Genomic DNA, 7,291 nt, shown 5'->3' on the forward strand with positions numbered 1-7,291 from the left:
GAGTTATTCAGCAGACATTTTCTTGGGAATGAAGATTGCTTGCCACTTCAAAGAGAGAGAGGGAGAGAGAGAAAATGAGAGGAGGAGGAAGAGAGGAAAATATGAAGGAAGGAGAAAGGAAGGGGTGGAGGGAAGCAAGGTGAGGGGAAAGGGAGACAGTATTTGACTACATATGTTATCAATGAAAAATATAAGTTTTCAGGGGAAAATTGGAGGGATGGAAAATTTGTCTGTACTACCATGAGCTTCATATTTTCCAAATACCTAAAGACATTTATTATAGGATCACTAGTGGTATTAATGAATGTGGTTTTGTGATTTTTTTTCTCCATTAAGTGTATTGGCACATTTAAAGCAAACAACACTGTTACATTTATCATTGGGATTTGTACCTTTACATGACAGGTCTTGGTTCTTGTTTTTTTCCCCGTACCATTCCCTCCCTTCACCCCTTTTACCCTTCCCTATTTACAAATAATTTGTTTCCATTTCTTCCTTTTTTCACATTTTTTTCCTCTTACTTTTCTCACTTTCCACTGAGTTTTTATTGTTAGTAAAATCGTAATTCAGGGTCCCAGGATAAGCACCATCCCTCCTTACCACTGAGAAGGACAGAGGACAGAAATGGGGGTAGAGCCAGTTCAGATCTTGCCAGGAAATGTGCCCTCAGCCCAGCAGTCATCCCAGGTTGAGACCCAGGAAATAGGCCAGAGGGTACCACTGCACATGGGGATATCACTCCGTTTTCAGACATTGCCTGCTGGCAGCAGTGATAGTCCAGGTAGCTCTGCCAGAAGTTCCTGGTCTGGCTCTGATTGGAAAAGCGGCTGTCAAAAGGGGTGGTCTTATATAGTTCTTGATTTTGGTCTTGATATCTTCTACCACAGTGCATATTTTGATATTCATATTTGAGGGTCAATTACATAACTCTCTGAATCAGCATTTTTCTAATGATCAATACAGAATGTTATAATCTTTTGTAAGGTTAAGAGTTCCACTAACATGTTAGGTAGGTTCATGGACTCTAATGTGGCAGATAAATTAATCAACCATTGATATAGTTTTAATTAATACAGTTTTAGCCTTATCAACTAACCTTTGGGAAATTATCACTTATTAAGTTTTAGTATAGTATCAGAGAAATTATCTGAAAATATTATTTATTTATCTTCTAATTTTTTGCAGTACGTGGTTTATTTTATTTATTTTTTGGTAATGGGGATCAAACTCAGAACCTTATGCTCAAGAGGCAGGTGGCTGCACTACTTAGCTAAATCCCAGGCCCAATGCATAACGTTTATATTCCTTCCGTAGAATTGGTACTTGTGCATAAAACATTTTAAATCCATTTTAATCCCCTTTTCTTCTCCTCTCCCCCATCTCTTTATCCCCTTTCCATCTGAGAAACATCTATCTTTCAGCTTCCTTTCATCAATATCTTATTTAACTCTTTCTTTATAAGAGAAACCAAGTGGCATTTAAGCTTTTGTATCTGACTTATTTCACTTAACATTATAGTCTTAAGGTGCATCCATTTTCTACAAATGACTCAATTTTATATTTATTGCTGAGTAATAGTACTCCATTTTGTGTAAATACCACATTTTCTTTATCCATTCATCTGTTAATGGACATATAGGTTGTTTTCAAGATTTATCTATGACGAATTGTGCTGCTATAAACATGGGTATGTATGTATGACTCTCATATAATGTCTTTAACTCTTTGGGGAAGATACCTAGAAGGTAAATCACTGGGTCAAATGGAATTTCTAGTGATTGTTTGTTTGCTTTGAGGAATCTCCACACTGATTTCCACAGTAGTTTTATTAGTCTACATACTAGTCTATATTCCCATCAACAACCTAGAAGTTTTGTATTTTCCCCTGCAGTCTTTCCAGCTTTTGATATTATTTAATTTCTTGATAATAGCCATTCTTCCTGGGGTAAGATGGAATCTCAGTGTTGTTTTTGAGTTCTTTATATATTCTGGAAATTAGTCCTCTGTCTGAGGGATACCTAGCAATATTTCTTCATTTTTTAGGTTCTCTTCACTCTGTTGGTTGTTTCTCATGCTGTGCATAAGGTTTTTAGTTTGATATGATCCTATTTGTTGGTTCTCAGTAAAAATTTCCCATGCAACTGGAGTTCTGTTCAGGAAGTTCTTGACTACATCTATGAGTTCAAGAGTTTTACTTATTTATTTTCTAACAGGTTAAGTGTGTCTGTTTTAACATTTAGTTCTTTGACCCATATTGACTTTGCTTTAGTTCAAGGCACGAGATATGGGTCTAAGTTCAACCACGTGCATGAGGATAGCCAGTTTTCCCAATCATTTATTAAAGAGGTATCTTCTCTAGAGTATTTTTTGCCCCTTTGTCAAAGATCAAATAGGTGAATGTGTTTGGAGTTGTATCGGCACCCTCTCATCTGATTCATTGATCCTAGTGTCTGTTTCTGTGCGAGAACTATAACGTATGTGTCACTGAGAGCCTTGGTAATATATTTTCAAGTTGGAACTGTAATGTTTTCTGCTTTGTTACCCCAAGATTTTTCTGTCTATTCTGGGTCTCTTCTGGTTCCCTATGAGTTCTAGAATTGTTTTCTCAGTTCTGTGAAGAATGTTGCTCCCCTTTTGATTGGGATTGCATTAAATCTATATATCAACTTTGGAATTATTGCCATTTTGACTATGTTGGTTCTGTCTTTCCAGAAACGGGATATCTTTTCATTTTCTGATGTCCTCTTTAATTTCCTTTTTCCAGTGTGTTATAGTTCAAATATTATTTGAGTACATCTCCTCTTTCCAACTATATATCTGTGAAAGGATAGATTTTCTTTATACTTTAATAAGAAAAAACATGTGACAACAAATTTAATGCAGAAGAATGGCAATTCAATTGTCTTCTATCCTTTATTGAACCAAATATGACACTTGAAAAAAATGTGAAACCATTTCACTCTTACTACCCATTTTCTTTAAAAGAATTTTATGATATTCATTGAAAATGTTATTCATGTAAACATTTTAATGAAGTTATTATTTTAAAACAAATTTACAAATTTGTTTTAATTTTTATAAAATTTTATAAAATGATAAATGTTGACTGATATAAACCACAAAACAGAGGTTCTTTGTGGGCCTCATTTACTAAAAATTTAGAGTCCCTGGCTAGGGCCCATTGTCAGATTTCCTAGAAGCACAAGAATCTCTGTTGTAGGAGTGGTCACATAAAACATGTGGAAGTCTTTTAGCAAAGAAGGCACTATCTGATACAACTGCAGTGAAACTTTTTGCCTCCCTCCAACATGTTCTGCAGCATGCTGGCTACCATTTGAGTATTACAAGAAATACCTTTGTCATATAGTGGCTCTCAATCTTTCTGAATGCTCTGTATCAGTACTCTCTACCTGTCGCCTATGACTGTGTTCTCTTTGGCATGGTGGTCCTTCTGTTTCCTAGCTCATCAGGCTGATTTGCTGGGAGACTATGGGAATGAATTGAATAAGGGCAAAGTTACATTTACAGACCATGGAACCGGTTACATCACGCCGTGTTCACAGATGCTGATTTGATCTATTCCAGAGAAAAAAGTGAAAAATCACTGTCACATTGCAGACATTAATTAAATAATAGTAATTAAAGTAAAATGAGGTGGGATAAGCAATTCTTGCTCCCTTTGTTACTTGAACAGTAGATAGAGTGAGAAGAGAAGGGAACATCTTTGGCTGGAGATCTAACTGAAAGAAAATTTCTTGCTGCTTCCAAAATTCAGAACATTTAGTAGAGTTCCAGCAAATACTGAGATACTCATCACAGAAGTAATAGCATATACAAAACTGCATGCTCTTGGGGGGAAAAGGATTTCAGAAAAGGATTGAAGATAAGGCAAAGACATTATGTTGTCTGAATTTATTAAGTTTTTAGTATCATTATAAAAGTCTCCCTTGCCTAATATTTTATACAAGTATTATGTAATTGCATTAATTAACTTATCTAATATAATTATGTTATAAGAGTTCTTTTCTCATGTTTCAAATATCCCCAAAGTTTTTCTGGAAAGCCATTGGAGGATGTATGTCATTTAACAATATCCAATGAAACTGATTATCTAGGGAAACTCATTGTAAATCTCATGGATGAATAACCTTGCAGTCAGTAAAATAATAAAATTATACTTTATGTTTGACTAGCACTTAAGTCTTTACAAAGCAGCCTTATTTTCTTTTATTCTTGTAACATTTTACATAATACCTGGCACTGCTTCATGTCATCATGAAAACAAATTTTGTGTTGCCCTAAAAGAAAAGATATGCTGTACCTCCTTTTGACAATCAGAAAATTGCATTCAGTTTAAATAACTTAACCTGTCTATGAACGAATGGGGTGAAAATGGAATATAAACATGGATATTTTAAATTCTAATTTTGTGTTCTTTAATGACATCACAGCTACATGCTGTTTGCAAACCTGCCCTGCTACATCTGGAAATGTGAATGGAACCTCCAAAGTCTCCTGGCTTGTTCATTTTGTGACACTCATGCTGGTAGAGATGCTTCTCTCCTCCACCTTCCTCTCGGGTTTTGTTGTGTGTCTTTTCCAGAGCTCATCATTCACTACCTACTAATGCCAATGTTGTATAACATGCTTTGTCTCCCTGTAAATTCCTCTACAGGATAGGGACTAACCTTGATTGACTTTGCTTTCTCCACAAAGTCATCTCAGTGTCTGGCTCATGGTATCGGCTCAGTAAACATTTGCTCCTGGTTGATAGAAAGTTCAACTTTGTTTTTTAAAAAGTTCAACCTGTTGCTCTGAGTGCAGTATGGTTTCATAAAAAAAAAACTTACCATCAAGACAAATCAATGACACTGGGGAATTGTCCTGCTCAGGTGAACCTAGGATTTGATCTTGAAAAAGAGGCCTGAATTCAGCCAGGTCAGCCAACATTCCTGGTCCACTGCAATCATCGTAACTATCCTTGAAGGGCCAGAAGATCACTCCCCAGTTGTTCCTCAGTTTCCTTCAGTTGCACTGCTTCCAGTGACATCCATATCCATGACTGATCTGTGAAGGGATGGGGTTATAAAGCTCTGGTCCTCTCAGCTCAACTTGGGACAATCTGAAGGGTCATTGTGCTCCAGAATTCCCAGTGGGAACCGTCAAGACTGTCATCAGGCTAGCACAGACTAGCAAATAACTGAATCTCTCATTCTGCCCACTCGTGGGCAGTGTGCATCTCCCTAATCTCTCTCCTCTCTGTCTCTCTCTCTCTCTCTCTCTCTCTCTCTCTCTCTTTCTCTCATCAGTATAGCACACATAAACTCCATTTCAGAGTCTGCTTTTTGAGTATCCCAGTTTACAACACATCCTAGTTTTCCAGGATTTGAAACAAATTTAAAAAGAATTCTAAAAGGCATTCTTTATGCCTAGATTCATCTTATAGAATTAGCCACCCCAGGCATGGCTGTCTCAGTCTCTCAATTTGCATTGTTTCTAGGTTTTTGCCATTCAGTGCAGTAAAACACCTGTGTTATGCTGTTTCTATTTCTGCGATAGATTCCCTGATGTGGGGTATGGGACTCTTGTGACAAAAAAAAGTGCATACCTGTGGGGGTGAAGAGAAAAAATTCTGAGAGAGAGAAGAATGGGGAGAAGGGGGAAATGAGAGCAGGAGGAGGAGGAGGGAGAGCCAGGACAATGAGGTAGGAGAGATAGAGAATTCTTTCCAAAAAGTAACAATTTACATTTCTTCAAGAAATACTTATGTGTACCCCTTTTCTTGCAAACCCTTGGGTAGTTACTTTAGGAATGTGTCAATTTGATATTTTACTTTACTTTGTTTTTCCCATGACACTAGAGTAATAGAGAAATTTTTCATGTGATTTTTTTGGTTTTTCAGGTTTTCCACATTTTCTGTTCTTGAATAAGATCTGTGATCCTTTCCCCCATTGTCTACTTCCGACTGAGATCTTTAGGTAGATATTATTCATTGCTGATATTTGTATTATTTTAAAATTTTGGTAAGAGGACATTTGTGAGTTGAAAATAAATAATAGTATTGAGAACTGAGGGATAGAAGTTGGAGATGTGACAGGGGTTAGTAAGGAGGTTTGACTAGGGGCAACTATCTGAAAAAAAAAATTGTCATTGTTGAGCTAAAACTCATTCTAGGTTCTTCACTTGTTTTATTTCCTCTGAGTTCCGAGAAGTTGGTAGTACCATCGTCCACACTTTCACTGAAGTTCAGAGTTCCTTGAAAGCTTCTCAAAGGTGTTCAGCTCCTCCTCTCTGTAGCTGCAACATTTTGAACCAGATCCCCTGCACACATGCATGCGCACATGCAGTTTGATAGGTGCACGGTAGCTCACACCCCACAGAAGTCCTGTGAGCTACCACTGTCTCACAGGGCTTATGTCCCAGGGGCATACTGTAAGCACTACCAGCCAGGGCAAAGGAGATGCTCCAGCTCAAAATAGGAGTGGAGAAATATAGGAAATAACTCATCTACTTATTCTACCAGGCTGCCATGATTTTAGAAACATCATCATCAAATGAGCGCCTCTCAGGAAACCATTACATTTCCAAGGTTCTTCCTTAAAATGCAGTAACATAGTGTTGGTGTTTAAGAATTTCTGTTCAGTCTGTGGTAGTCTTGTATGTGTCCTCCTTCTGACTTGTGCTTCCTTGTGGTCTTTTTCCAACAAACCTGTCAGTAGTCACAGTGACAATAACAACAATAGTAATAATAACAGGGCTAATTTTATGTTTATTCGTACCATATTTTAGTAGCAGTAACTCATTTCACTAATTTTTTTTTTTAACTAAACCCCACCAAGCTTTCAAGCTTTTATGCTGTAGGTCACTGAATCTAACTAATGCCTGGCTTCCAGTAGCTAAATTCAGAGCAATGATGATACTTGCTGTAAGTAGGTTGCTTGCATATGCTATCTTGGAAAGCCTCATATTTTGTTCATCAGTCTCTGCACCATAGGGAGACTAAGTGCTGAAATGTGCTTGGCTGCAATTCCTAGCATGAGGAGATTACTGTCTGGTGACTTAGAAGTTGATCACCTCCTGCTGGGTGGTGCTGGACTTGGAGGTCTAAGCCCTGTAAGTCATACACTGCAGCGTATCTACAGTCATATGACAGGTAATTAGTCACCCACATAAGAAATGGGCTGCAGGAAGATACGACTTTTTGGAAATCTGGTTTTGCATCCAGGTGACCTATGGCACATTGAAAAGAGAACACACAATTTGCAAAGAACTGATTTTTCACAGCTCATAT

At 37.4% G+C, this 7,291-nt stretch overlaps 1 pseudogene; it reads right to left on the reverse strand.

The window, feature by feature from the left end:
- Positions 1 to 641: 641 nt before the first annotated feature.
- LOC104867710 lies at positions 642 to 906 on the reverse strand (annotated as a pseudogene).
- Positions 907 to 7,291: the final 6,385 nt, after the last annotated feature.

The sequence above is a fragment of the Fukomys damarensis genome, unplaced genomic scaffold, assembly GCF_012274545.1.
Source record: "Fukomys damarensis isolate Sample0158 unplaced genomic scaffold, DMR_v1.0_HiC HiC_scaffold_20, whole genome shotgun sequence".
NCBI classification, from domain to species: domain Eukaryota; kingdom Metazoa; phylum Chordata; class Mammalia; order Rodentia; family Bathyergidae; genus Fukomys; species Fukomys damarensis.